At 43.3% G+C, this 14383-nt stretch overlaps 1 long non-coding RNA gene across 1 annotated transcript; it reads left to right on the forward strand.

Annotated features, from left to right (window-relative positions):
* Positions 1 to 714: 714 nt before the first annotated feature.
* Positions 715 to 5481, forward strand: LOC145539687 (uncharacterized). Its single transcript, XR_014077906.1, has 2 exons — positions 715 to 1594; positions 1939 to 5481. It is a non-coding gene; the product is annotated as an uncharacterized LOC145539687 (long non-coding RNA).
* Positions 5482 to 14383: the final 8902 nt, after the last annotated feature.

Below are 14383 nucleotides of genomic sequence, written 5' to 3' on the forward strand. Positions count from 1 at the left end.
TGATTAACCAAGGGAAGAAGTCCTTTGGCTGTTTACAAGGAAAGTGTTGAGCCCAACTTGAGACAGTGGTCAGCTGAGTCTCTTGCAAACAATGACGATTTAAACAAGAGGTCCCCTAGATGGCCCAGAACTAGTTCCTTTTATAATTTACAGAAAAAAAAAAAAAGCAAAAGACCTTGGTATACCCACCTCCTGCAAACACACTTTTTTCCAAGTTCAGTTCCTGTGACTAGCTAATTTGTACCTACCTCCCCAGAGAAAGGGGACTCTGGGGCATTTTCATTGTCATCACCACCAAACATACATCTGAGTCGAAGCATAAATCTGATGCCAGAATGATAGGTGCCTAATTAAAAATGAAGAACATTTGCTTCTAAAACATTCTAAGTTTCCAAAACAGCCTGAAGAGAAATTAAGTAAGCCTTTCCCTCAAACGCCTGTGGTTGATCAACGCAACTCAGTCTAGAATATTCAAAGCAAAGTAGGTTGTGTCAGGCAGGATGGCTTCTTCACAGCTGACAATCTGGAAGCGAGGCTGGAAGCCAGCAGGGCACGGCCAGCTTCCTTCTCAGTCGCCCGTCCTCAGCCCTACTGTCTCCCGCATTGGGCTGGCGGGAAGTTACAGCTGAGAGGGTAACGGGCAGGAAGGCCTGGGGTCTCCACACGGAGGACTCAGGCTGCAAGCGTCAGACATTTTTTCTCTCTCCCTTAAGCGGCGGGAGGAAACAAAGGACAAGGGTCGGATTTGTTTCTCTGAAAACTCCGTGTCGCCATGACGACACCGGGTTCCACCTGAGCTTCACTTTTCTCAAACCGTGAGCTAACCAGTGCGTTTTTCTCATGGAAATGTTTGTCTTAAGCTAAGTTAATGAAACTGGATTTGCTTCGAAAGAGTTCCACCTAAGACCAACTTTTGGCTGATAACAGCTCCACAGACCAGTATTCATACCGATTGCTTCATGGCGCCGTCCCACCTCAAAAACGCGCGCTGTGGGAGAGGGGCCTGGCGAGACTCCAGCAGCCGCGCGGTGCGTCTCTTATCGATCCGCGGTTCCTAACAGACGTAAAACACCCGCTAAAGACTAGCAGGGGAGCGCGCTCCGCCCCTCTGATGTCTCTGTCAGAAGCCTTCTCTGTCGCTTTCTGTACGTTAACAAAACTCTGCTACACAAAAGCTCTCGAGCGATCAAGCCTGGTGCCTGGTCCCGAAGGTAAATCTTCAGAGGTCACGAGTCTGACACGTTCACCGTGAGCTATCACGACCAGACTCACCTCCCCGGATGGTTCTTCTGACCCAAGAAGAGTAAACTCCATGGAAACTAAATAAGGAGCTGTTTGACTCTCATTTGCAGCAGGGAATTCTGCTTTGATAAAACCAGCTTATTTCCTAAGATTAAAAAGAGAGAATAAGAGGAAGCGACCCGCCCTGGAGTCACCCGCTGCTGAAGGTCACTGCCTTTTTAGCAGCCTCCCCCTGGTGCTCTGAGAAAGACTTCTGTCTTTGTGAGCGCCTGTCCCTCTCCAACCTGGATCCACACCTTGGAAAGAGGCGAAGCCGGAAAGCGTCTGATAAAGAGACAACTGAAAAATTAAGGTCAGTGTGTCCCACCGCCTGCTGCCTCAATTCTGTAGATTCAAAAGGCTCTTTGGTGGGGAACAGACAGCCAAGGTAGAGCTAGAAATAGTGAGAGCAGAGTAAAACGTGAGGGAAAAGTGAGACAGGGAGGAGGAAGCGGCTCAGGAGGCGATGAGGAGACGGTGTGGGGGGGTTGGGGACAGGAAGAGAGGTGACAGCAGGAAGAGACTGAGGAAGCCTCGGAGGCAAGCAGGGGCAGAGAGGGGCAGAGACAGAGGCGCTGAGAGGGGAAGACAGGTGGAAGTGGAGAGAACAAAGATGCCTGTAGCGGAACTATGAGAAGAAGAATGTTCCGTCAACAGGCGTCTACCGAGCAGCTTCTCTGGGAGGGTGCCTTTGGCAGGCCGCGGACTGAAGAGGAGTCCGTCACATAACCCCTGCAGGACCGGCAGAGTGGAGTGCTCTCTGAGAAGAGGAACAAAGTGGGAATTCTCAGCTGGGATCAGCAGCTGGCACCCTCTGGGGAAAGATACAGACCTTTCCTCTTGATATATGTGCAAAAAAAGTAGTTTAGCGTTTACAAACAATAGGCTCAAAAGGCTGAATTTAATCTGATTTTCAGCCTTCCTACATATTCTCCTTTGAACTCATACCTCTCCTTATGACAGTGGCCACTAGTCCAATCAATACGTAAAAAGCAAACAATAAAGGATTTCTTCAAGGCAATTTACTTCCACTATTGGAAAACTGTCATAATGTGCTGGCTTTCTAAGAACAAAATACTTTACTGCTATCTGCCAAAAAACTATCTTAATAAACATATACATCTTTCATGTGGACCACGTCAACAAGGATTCATGGTATGTGTGTGCTTGGGCACTGCCCAGTCTATACCAGTCTATACAACCATACACAACAGCCCTGACCTGAATGCCAATATATTCCTCTTCCTCAGGCTGGGGCCTTAGAAGTAAAGTAATGGAAATATTTCTGCAACTTCTGCATCATCTGTGTTCAGGACTTCTAAGCTAGAGGTCTACAGGTTGATGTGTCCCAGAGCTATGCTTGCTTTCATCTGAAACTCTGAGAAATCAGAGTAGCTAAGAACCCAAATTATTGGTTTCTCTTGCAGAATTTGTTCTGATCAGAAGTTTTTTTCCCTCATTGCAATATCCTGCAGGAGCAGAGGGCTTCCCCTGGTGGCTCAGAGCAAGAGATGCAAAAGACATGAGTTCAATCCTTGGGTCAGGGAAGATCCTCTGGAGAAGTAAATGGCAACTCACTCCAGTATTCTTGCCTGGACAATCCCACAGACGGAGGAGCAGAGTAGCCCTGCCCTTGAGTCAAGGCACATGCTCGGAGGACTCCCTCCTCCCGACAACTGACTGTTGTTCAGCCGCTAAGTTGTGTCCAGCTCTTTGGGGCTCCATGGACTGCAGCACATCAGGCTCCTCTGTCCCTCACCATCTCCCCAAGTTTCCTCAAATTCATGTCCATCGATGCTGTCTAACCGTCTCATCCTCGGTCTCCACCTTCTTCTTTGCCTTCAGTCTTCCCAGCATCGGGGTCTTTTCTGTTCCCCACTATTTCTCACCAGTCTCTGGAGACTGAGGCCAAAGATCAGTGTCACTCATCATAATACTTCTACTGTTGTCTTGTTTTTATTTGGTCAACTTCTCATATTTATATATCCTGCCTGGCAATTGAATTTGAATACATGTTGTCCAATATGATAGCCACTAGCCACATGTACCTATTGAAATTAAAGTTAATTAAAAGTTAAGTTTCTGTTCCTCAGTTTCACCAGTCACAATTCAGGTCCTCAGCGGCTGCTGGAGGAGGTCGTCAGGAGGATATGGCCACCATTTGACTGGAGACCTGGACCCAAACAATCGAAAGCTCCTGACCCCTCCCCTGTCCTTGGAAGGCATAGTCTGCCACCGCGTCCTGTCCTGAAGACGAAGCCTCAGGAGAGTGGGGTGCTGCTGAGACCATCTGCACAGGGTATGTGGCTGAACCCAGTTAAGTCCTCTGTGTAAACTTTTAAGGTCTGGCAAGCACGTGGCAAGATCTACTTGTCTTGTGATGTCCAATGCAAGCCTCAGATGTAAAATTCCCTGCTTGTTAGTATGGAATGTTCTCTTCTTTCTTCAGTGTCTTCTTGCCCTCCACGTACAGGGTCTGGGTCATATCCAGGAAGCTCCCAAGGTTGAGAACTTTGGACACCTCAGACATGACACTTTCATCATTACAGAAACTTCTATTGGATGTGGTTAATCTAAAGAAAAAAAAAGGAGGGGGCTGGAACCAGCATTCCCCTTAAATTTTGCCCCAAATTTGGACACAAGATCCAGGACGCAAGATGATCATATAACTTTGGAAAACATTATGTGTATTGAAGTCTTAAGGCTGGTGTAACAAATTCTTATAAACTTGGTGGGTCAAGACAACACATATTTATTATTTTACAGTTCTGGTGGCCAGAGTCCAAGGTGGGTTTCTCTGAGTTAAAATCAAGGTGTTGGCAGGGCTGCGTTCCTTTCAGAGGATCCAGGATAGAGTTATTTTCTTGCCTTTTCCAGCTTCTAGAAGTCACCCCCTTCCATCTTCAAGGCCAGCAACAACCAGTCAAGTCTTCCTCTGATTCTGAAACTGTCTCTTCTGATTTTGTCTTCCACTTTTAAAGATGCTTGTGATTACACTAGCCTCACTTGATATGCCATGACAATCTTACCATCTTAAGCTTAGCTGACTATCAACAGTAATCCATCTGTAACCTTAATTTACCAAATAACCAAAGTCCAATGCTGTAAAGAGCAATATTGCATAGGAACCTGGAATGGTAGGTCCATGAATCAAGGCAAATTGGAAGTGGTCAAACAGGAGATGGCAAGAGTGAACGTCAACATTCTAAGAATCAGTGAACTAAGATGGACTGGAATGGGTGAATTTAACTCAGATGACCATTATATCTACTACTGTGGGCAGGAATCCCTTAGAAGAAATGGAGTAGCCATCATGGTCAACAGAAGAGTCCGAAATGCAGTACTTGGATGCAATCTCAAAAACGATGGAATGATCTCTGTTCGTTCCCAAGGCAAACCATTCAATATCACGGTAATCCAAGTCTATGCCCCGACCAGTAACGCTGAAGAAGCTGAACTTCAACGGTTCTATGAAGACCTACAAGACCTTTTAGAACTAACACCCAAAAAAGATGTCCTTTTCATTATAGGGGACTGGAATGCAAAAGTAGGAAGTCAGGAAACACCTGGAGTAACAGGCAAATTTGGCCTTGGAGTACAGAATGAAGCTGGTCAAAGCCTAATAGAGTTTTGCCAAGAGAACGCACTGGTCATAGCAAACACCCTCTTCCAACAACACAAGAGAAGACTCTACACATGGACATCACCAGATGGTCAACATTGAAATCAGATTGATTATATTCTTTGCAGCCAAAGATGGAAAAGCTCTATACAGTCAGCAAAAACAAGACTGGGAGCAGACTGTGGCTCAGATCATGAACTCCTTATTGCCAAATTCAGACTTAATTGAAGAAAGTGGGGAAAACCACTGGACCATTCAGGTATAACCTAAATCAAATCCCTTATGATTATACAGTGGAAGTGACAAATAGATTTAAGGGACTAGATCTGATAGACAGAGTGCCTAATGAACTATGGACAGAGGTTCGTGACATTGTACAGGAGACAGGGATCAAGAAAATCCCCATGGAAAAGAAATGCAAAAAAGCAAAATGGCTGTCTGAGGAGGCCTTACAAAAAGCTGGGAAAAGAAGAGAAGTGAAAAGCAAAGGAGAAAAGGAAAGATATTCCCATCTGAATGCAGAGTTCCAAAGAATAGCAAGGAGAAATACGAAAGCCTTCCTCAGCGATCAATACAAAGAAATAGAAGAAAACAACAGAATGGGAAAGACTAGAGATCTCTTCAAGAAAATTAGAGATATCAAGGGAACATTTCATGCAAAGATGGGCTCGATAAAGGACAGAAATGGTATGGACCTAACAGAAGCAGAAGATATTAAGAAGAGGTGGCAAGAATACACAGAAGAACTGTACAAAAAAGATCTTCACGACCCAGATAATCACGATGGTGTGATCACTCACCTAGAGCCAGACATCCTGGAATGTGACGTCAAGTGGGCCTTAGAAAGCATCACTACGAACAAAGCTAGCGGAGGTGATGGAATTCCATTTGAGCTATTTCAAATCCTCAAAGATGATGCTGTGAAAGTGCTGCACTCAATATGCCAGCAAATCTGGAAAACTCAGCAGTGGCCACAGGACTGGAAAAGGTCAGTTTTCATTCCAATCCCAAAGAAAGGCAATGCCAAAGAATGCTCAAACTACCACACAATTGCACTCATCTCACGCACTAGTATGGAGAAGGCAATGGCACCCCACTCCAGTACTCCTGCCTGGAAAAATCCCATGGACGGAGGAGCCTGGTAGGCTACAGTCCATGGAGTCGCTAAGAGTCAGACACGACTGAGTGACTTCACTTTCACTTTTCCCTTTTTTGCGCTGGAGAAGGAAATGGCAACCCACTCCAGTATTCTTGCCGGGAGAATCCCGGGGATGGCGGAGCCTGGTGGGCTGCCGTCTATGGGGTCGCACAGGGTCGGACACGACTGAAGCAACTTAGCAGCAACACACGCTAGTAAAATAATGCTCAAAAGTCTCCAAGCCAGGCTTCAGCAGCACGTGAACCGTGAACTTCCAGATGTTCAAGCTGGTTTTAGTAAAGGCAGAGGAACCAGAAATCAAATTGCCAACATCCGCTGGATCATCAAAAAAGCAAGAGAGTTCCAGAAAAACATCTATTTCTGCTTTATTGACTATGCCAAAGCCTTTGACTGTGTGGACCACAATAAACTGTGGAAAATTCTGAAAGAGATGGGCATACCAGACCATCTGATTTGTCTCTTGAGGAACCTGTATGCAGGTCAGGAAGTAGCAGTTAGAACTGGACATGGAACAACAGACTGGCTCCAAATAGGAAAAGGAGTACGTCAAGGCTGTACATTGTCACCCTGCTTATTTAACTTATATGCAGAGTACATCATGAGAAACGCTGGGCTGGAAGAAGCACAAGCTGGAATCAAGATTGCTGGGAGAAATATCAATAACCTCCAATATGCAGATGACACCACCCTTATGGCAGAAAGTGAAGAAGAACTAAAGAGCCTCTTAATGAAAGTGAAAGAGGAAAGTGAAAAAGTTGGCTTAAAGCTCAACGTTCAGAAAACTAAGATCATGGCATCTGGTCCCATCACTTCATGGCAAATAGATGGGGAAACAGTGGAAACAGTGTCAGACTTTATTTTGGGGGGCTCTAAAATCACTGCTGATGGTGATTGCAGCCATGAAATTAAAAGACGCTTACTCCTTGGAAGGAAGGTTATGACCAACCTAGATAGCTTATTTAAAAGCAGAGATGTTACTTTGCCAACAAAAGTCCATCTAGTCAAGGCTATGGTTTTTCCAGTGGTCATGTATGGATGTGAGAGTTGGACGATGAAGAAAGCTGAGCACCACAGAATTGATGCTATTGAACTGTGGTGTTGGAGAAGACTCTTGAGAGTCCCCTGGACTGCAAGGAGATCCAACCAGTCCATCCTAAAGGAGATCAGTCCTGGGTGTTCATTGGAAGGACTGATGCTGAAGCTGAAACTCTAATACTTTGGCCACCTCATGCGAAGAGTTGACTCATTGGAAAAGACCTTAAGGCTGGGAAGGATTGGGGGCAGGAGGAGAAGGGGACGACAGAGGATGAGATGGTTGGATGGCATCACTGACTCGATGGACATGGGTTTGGGTAAACTCTGGGAGTTGGTGATGGACAGGGAGGCCTGGCATGCTGTAATTCATGAGGTTGCAAAGAGTCGGACACGACTGAGCGACTGAAATGAACTGAACTGAACTGAACCGTAATTTTCCCTTGTCATGTAAAGCACATTAACAGGTTCCGAGACTAGAACACGAGCAGACTCAGAGATGTTACTCTGCCCATCACGCTGGTTACATACAGTTAAGCAGGGGTCTTTACAGAAGGACGCTGATGAACTTTGGGTGCCCAAAGAACAAAATGAACTGGTAAAGAACTGCATGATATAGTGTTCACTAAATCTATTTCATTACATAACTTTTTTGTGAAGGACATTTATTAAATATTTCAAGGGACAGAACTAAAAAATACCACTGTTAGAAGTCAAAAAGAATGACTTGGGAAGAAGTAATCTTTCCAATTAAAAACCATGATAACAGCGTAACTCTAAATAGCATATGGAAATTGTTTTGCAGATACTTACAGGATCCTCTTGAGATCTTCTTCCCTTAAACAAGACTGGGAGGAGGAGGTGGGAATGAGATAGACACACAAAAAGTTTACTAAGCCTATTTGTTCTGTGCTGTACAAGGGCCCTGCCATACTCCCCATGATTGTGGAATAGTCATGGGACATTATAGCTGTCAGGAAACTTTGGAGTAATCTAACCTAAAGGCCCGGAGTATTCATTCATCCTATGTCGTACAGCTAATACGCATCTAAGGACAAGCTAGATTTTCATATCCCTAAGTAAATATTCTTCCCCTCCTGTTAAATTGCATCTTCCCAAAATGTAGAAAGTCAAGTCTCATAAGTTAAGTTGTTGGTAACTAGACCCTTAAGATATGATCTGTGTCTCTTCTAGGTATTAAGAAATAAAGGTTTTCATTAGAAAGAAGTGCAATATCATTCTGTTGTTGGTTTCTTCCCTCAGAAGTTTCTCAGGAAGTCACATGGAGATTTTAGATTTGGCTTCCCTGTCCATACTGACACTCTAATAAAAAAGGGGATTGAGTCTCCGACCTGAACTCCTTGCCAAAGTCCCTTCAATGGACCTGCCTTTCATGAAGCAAGAAACCAAAATACACTACAGAAAGGATGAAATTAGACAGAATTGATGAGGTGGGAAGTCCTTACATAAAAGTATGAACAAAAGGACCATTTTTTCCAAGGACGAGAAGGAAGGATAAATGACTTTGTTCTCAGCTTCAGGTGGGAAATTAATCTCCGGTGGACGTGACTCCACCAGGTCAGAAGGCATTTGTACAACGTGTGCTTCCAGAGGGGGGCCCAGCCCCAGCCAGCTCCCAACGAAGATTTCACAGTGGATTTGAAAACTTTAAAAGTTCTTAACAAATAACCTTTGCTATTTTAACAGTACATTTTTCAGACTTGTAATCTGTCTTGCTGGTTGTTGATAAGCAGGCGCTTTGCAGAAGAATATTAATCACAGTATAAATGTTTACATTTGGAAATGAAATCAGAAATATTCTGAAAGTAATAACCATCCAGAAGTTGAGGGAGATGGTTAGTTTTTGGATAGTTCTTACTCTTGGAATCATAAAAAGGCACAGAACATTCTATTTTTGAATATTTGGGGGTAAACTTATATAGGAAAGTAATACAGACCTTGTGAAAGACCTCACGCTCATTCAGATTAGCTTTAAAGAATTTAGAGCTCATGTAATTAATTTACACAAATGACTGCAGAGGGATTGCTCAGTTTTCTAATCGTGGTCTGAACTCTCCTCACTCACTAGAAGAAGGCTTGTTTAGGGCTAAGTGCCCGGATTTCAGCAATGATGGCCAAAACCTACCCACCCACCCCCCCAACAACACTTCAACAGTTAAAACTGAGTCTTGGGAAATTACATAGATTACTAGGTAAAGATAGACTAAAGGTTGTTAATATGTTTGCTTGTTTTTTAATGAAACACAGATGGAGACTACAGGCTCAGATTTCAATTTAAAACACTCTAACCTGCAGCAAAACCACATTATTCATCACTGGGACCCAAACGACAAGTCAGAAAGACAAAGCATTAAAAAAGGAAAGGAAGGAAGGAGAAGAACCTGCCAACTCAGCAAGAGTTGACAGGTGTTCAAGATTTAGGCTAATTAATTGACCACATGGTTGATGAATTAAGACAGAATCCTTGTTTGGAATGAAGTAAGCTCTCTATGCAGTATTGGGGGGCAGTGAGGAGCAGAAACAGGGGAAACATAATTGAGACTGAAATTAAAAGTAACAAAAAGCATTAGTAAATGAAAAAAAAAAGAGTAATGGGCAAGTGGGAAGTCCAGCAATTTAGACGGTCATCCTGAAATAGAATACTATTTGGGTCTAAGACCTGGATGCCTTATAAGACTGGCAGAAATTGTATGACCTCCAAGTCTTTTACAGAAAACTATATATTTGAAAATGATGATGAAAGCCAGAAGCCAACAGACTTAAGATATATTTACCAGCCACCACACCCTAAGCCAGTGCTCTTTGAGACAAAGTCTTCCTTCAGAAGCTAAAAATATTCAGATTATCCAAGGAAACGTTAATAACACAAACACCCCCTAACAGGCTCGCTGAAATGCTGTGGCGATGGGCAGCAGAGCTCAGGGAGGGATGAGCCAGCCCAGGAAGCTTGGGACGCAGTAAATCTGACCTGCTCTGAAGGTCCTTGCACTTCCTTTGGCCTCTGCAGCTCAGCCAAAATAGAAACAATTGTACCATTTCAGTTTTAGGGAACATGCACCATCTTAAACCTGGGTCCTGCCTCTGTTTCTCCCACTAGCCAACTTTGTCACTTGATAAAACCCATAACTCTTCTGGACCTCTGTTCTCTTACCTGGAAAATGAGCCAGGCTGCACAAGAGGTTAACTTCAACACAAGAATCCTCTTTAGAAGCCTATAGCAATCATTCTTAGACACCAAAATGGCAAAGTAGGATGACTCAGATCTTACAGCATAGCGATCAGCTCTATTGGTGTCTGTGTCAACTGTATTGACTCGAAAGTATTTGACATTAATATAGTATCTATTGCTACCGAGGGCAGCTTCTTTCCCTTCTGGCTCTCACTTGGCATTAGCCCCACCGATGACAGATCATTAGATTCCTTCACAATTATGAAATAAGCTGTTGACCCCTGAAGTTGTGTGGTCCAGTGGAAAGAGCACGGCATGGCGGAGCAGAGGCCCTGAAACCCAATTCCTGTCACTGGATTTCACAAACGTTGGAAAAGTCACTTAACTCTAGAAAGCAGCCATAATTGATTTGTCTTCTTCATAATATTTTCAGGGTCAAAATACACATAAGAGAGAGCAATCTGAAAGCGCTGTAATTGGTAAACTTGAATCTCAGGCCACAAGCTGGTATCTCCCAAGCTACAGCTTCATTTCCACAAATTAATCTGATTTCTGTTTTGAGCTCTCATTGTACGGTGTGAAAAGGTAACCTTCGTCCGTTCAGGTCATTTCATACTTCAGCTGTGTCTGTGCCCACAATCGCAGAAGGGCTATGCGGTGCCAACACACAGAGTGATCTTCACTTCTCCCTTGTCCTTACTGACATCTGCCCTGGCTGCCCCCTTCTGCCCCCGGCTGGTTTCTGGCCAGCAATCCCTCCAGGTCATCCCTCTTCATAACTTCCAACCTGCTCCAAGGCAAAACAAGAAAAGGAGAAAGCGAAAAACAAAACAGCCAGAGAGTTTAAAAAAAAAAGACTAACATTTTAAGACGTGTTATAGAGGACAGGAGAGAGAAAATACCAGGAAAAGTTACAGTCAAAGACTTTAAGTGATTCAGAGAAGTCTAGAAGTAAAGGAAGACCAAAACAAAGTTATAGGTAACTTTTGCAAGAAGTTTCCATTGAGTGGTAGAAATATAACCCTAACTGCAGAGATAGAGAAGGAATACTAATAGCAAATGTGACAAGTTCCTTTAAGCATATTTCTAAAAAAAATGATTGATGGAAATAATCTTCACTTTGGCGCTTCCCTGATGGCTCAGTGGTAAAGAATCCACCTGTCAATGCAGGAGACACAAAAGACGCCGATTCAGTCCCTGGGTCGGGAAGATCCCCTGGAGAAGGAAATGGTAATACACTCCAATATCCTTACCTGGGAAATCCCATACACGGAGGAGTCTGGTGGGCTACAGTTCATGGGGTCGCAAAGAGTCAGACACAACTTAGCAACTGAGAACACACACATTTTCACTTTGGAAAAGGGTGAAAGTTGTATTCAAAGTCTTAATTTAGAATGCAATACTTTGAGTACATGAAAGGAGATGACTTCATATACTGGTCAGCGAGACCTGGTCACAGAGTTGTTAAAATCTTGCATTATAGAATTCATCTCCCTAAGTATGATAAAATATTTAAGCCCACAATAATTAGGCCACCACTTCTCTGAAATAATAGTCTTAGGAGTAAATAGCCCTTGGAAATCAAATCCCTTCTTCTGCTGTAACTACTTGCGGCAATGGGATGCCAGTGAGGAGTGAAACAGGCACTGTTTCACATGAATGAGGGAGAGGGGAAGGTAAGTGGAATTGCTCTGGTGGCCGTAACTTTTTACTTTGCAAGATTTCATAAAACCAACCTGATTCCTCCTTATTTAAAGAGTACCAAATAAAATCAAGTTGGTGACATAGGAGTGATCATTATCAGGGCATTTAATGCCAGACACATCCATCTGGAGATGCACAGAGTATGAGAACATTCCAACCTAAATTAAACTCCAAGGGCTGTGAAATAGAGGAGGAAATAAATAGGAACCACCACGACTTTCTTCTCTTTCCATATCAACCCACTAATCCCAATAAATACTTATTTTTAAAGTTTTGAACATTCAATGCCAAGAGCATTCAACTCAGTTGGACAACAGAGCAGGTTAAGACAAACTTTGCTGAGTTTCATTTTTCCTCCCATTCTTCTGTTTAGCTCAGGTAAGCAGTACAGGAGGGGGAGAGACAGGCTTTGGCAACTCAAGCCAAGTTGACTCAGTCTTAGACTCGCAGAATAAGTGGACTCGGGTATGCTTACATATCATCTCCATCCAGTGCATTATTTTCAGATGGGTAAAACAAGGCTTGGGGAGGCTGTGTCTTACCCAAAATGTCACACTGAGTGGAGCCAGGGACAGAACTCAAATTTTCTAACATTAAGACCAAGAGTCAACAAATATTTATTAAGTTCTTAGTCTACACTAGACAACGTCCTAGCCACTGAGGGTGAAGAACTGAAAACTACCACTTGCGATGGAGAATAAATTGATACCGGGCGCAACCACTTATAACAGCATCACACATACGAAATGCTTAGGTGTAAGTCTAGCAAAATACGCTCCAGATCTACGTGCTGAAAACTCCAGACACTGATAAAAGAAATCATAAAGGACCTTAGGAAATGGAATCGTATACCGTGCTTGTGGATTAGGAGACTCAGTAGAGGTGAGATGTCAATTCTCCCCAGCGGGCCTACAGATTCACTATAATCCCAGTTGAAATCTTAATAGGATATTTCAGATGTTGATAAACTGATTCTAAAATATATATGGAGAGGTAAAGGAATCAGAATAGTCACAATAAATTTTAAAAAGAATCAGAAAGGTGGAAGATTCACACAACCTGACTTCAAGACTCACCACAGAGCCATGGAATTGGCAAAACCACACATAGATCCACAGAACTGAACAGACAGTCTAGAAACAGACTCTCAAACACATGGCCGATTGATTTTGACAGATGCAAAGCAATTTCATGAGGAAAGAGCAGCCTTTATAATACAGGATACTGAAACAATTCAGTACCTACCTATAAAAAAAAAAGAACTTTGATCCATACATTATATTATACTGTACATGAAAATTAACTCAAAATGGGTCTAAGACATAGACATAAAATCTAAAGCTCTAAAACTTCTAGAAGAAAACTGGTAAAATCTTTGTGACCTTGGGTTAAGCTAATCATTCAGAAAGAAGACCCTGAAAGTACAATCTGGAAAATAAACAACCTAATTAACAGTGAAAAACTGCCAGATACTGGATAACATACAAACTAGATCACCCAGATGTTACTGGCAGAAGTACAAAATGGCAGTGCCCTCAGGAAGATAGCTTTTTAGTTTCTTTTTAAACTAAACATGCATTTACCATATTATCCAGTTATTGTGCTGATCAGCATTCCCAAGAAAGTAAAATTCATGTTCACACAAAAACCTATGCATTAAAGCCCACAGCAGTTTTATTCATAAGAGCCCAAAGCTGGAAACAATGTTCTTCCGTGGGTGGACGGTTAAAGCTGCAGTACCTCCACATCAGGAATACTGCTCAGCAATAACAGTGAATGAACCATTGATACACGCAGCCACTTTGGTAGAGTGCAAAGGATCTATGCTGAGTGAAAAAAGATAATCTCAGAAGGTTACATACGGTGTGAGTCCATTCATACTACTATTGATACACATAACAACTCAGGTGCAACTCAAGAGAATTATGCTGATAGAACAAAAGCCAATCTATCTCTTCGCTGGGCTCTCAAGCAGGAAACCAAAGAGTCTTCTTGCTGAAATCCGAGCAGCCCAAGTGTGCATGTTAGTTTGCTCAGCCATGTCTAACTCTGCAGCCCCTCGGACGATAGCCCACCAGGCTCCCCCATCCATGGTATTTCCCAGGCAAGAATACTGGAGTGGGCTGCCGTTTCCTCCTCCAGGGAGTCTTCCCAACCCAAGGATGGAACCTACATCTTCTGCGTCTCCTGCATTCGCAGGTGGGTTCTTTACCGCTGAGCCACTTGGGAAGCCAAGAAGCCCAAGAGGCAAAACTGAGGAGTGGGTTCCCAGCAAACTTCCAATCAGATCGCTCTATACTGTGGTTCTCAGCCAACATGCTCTACATATGTGCTCAGATCTTCTAAAGCAGCTCCATCCCTGACTCTTAAATAAAGTTGGCAAATAAGGATTGCC

This window comes from Giraffa tippelskirchi, chromosome 2 (assembly GCF_054371585.1).
Source record: "Giraffa tippelskirchi isolate mGirTip1 chromosome 2, T2T-mGirTip1v1.2.pri, whole genome shotgun sequence".
NCBI classification, from domain to species: Eukaryota; Metazoa; Chordata; class Mammalia; order Artiodactyla; family Giraffidae; genus Giraffa; species Giraffa tippelskirchi.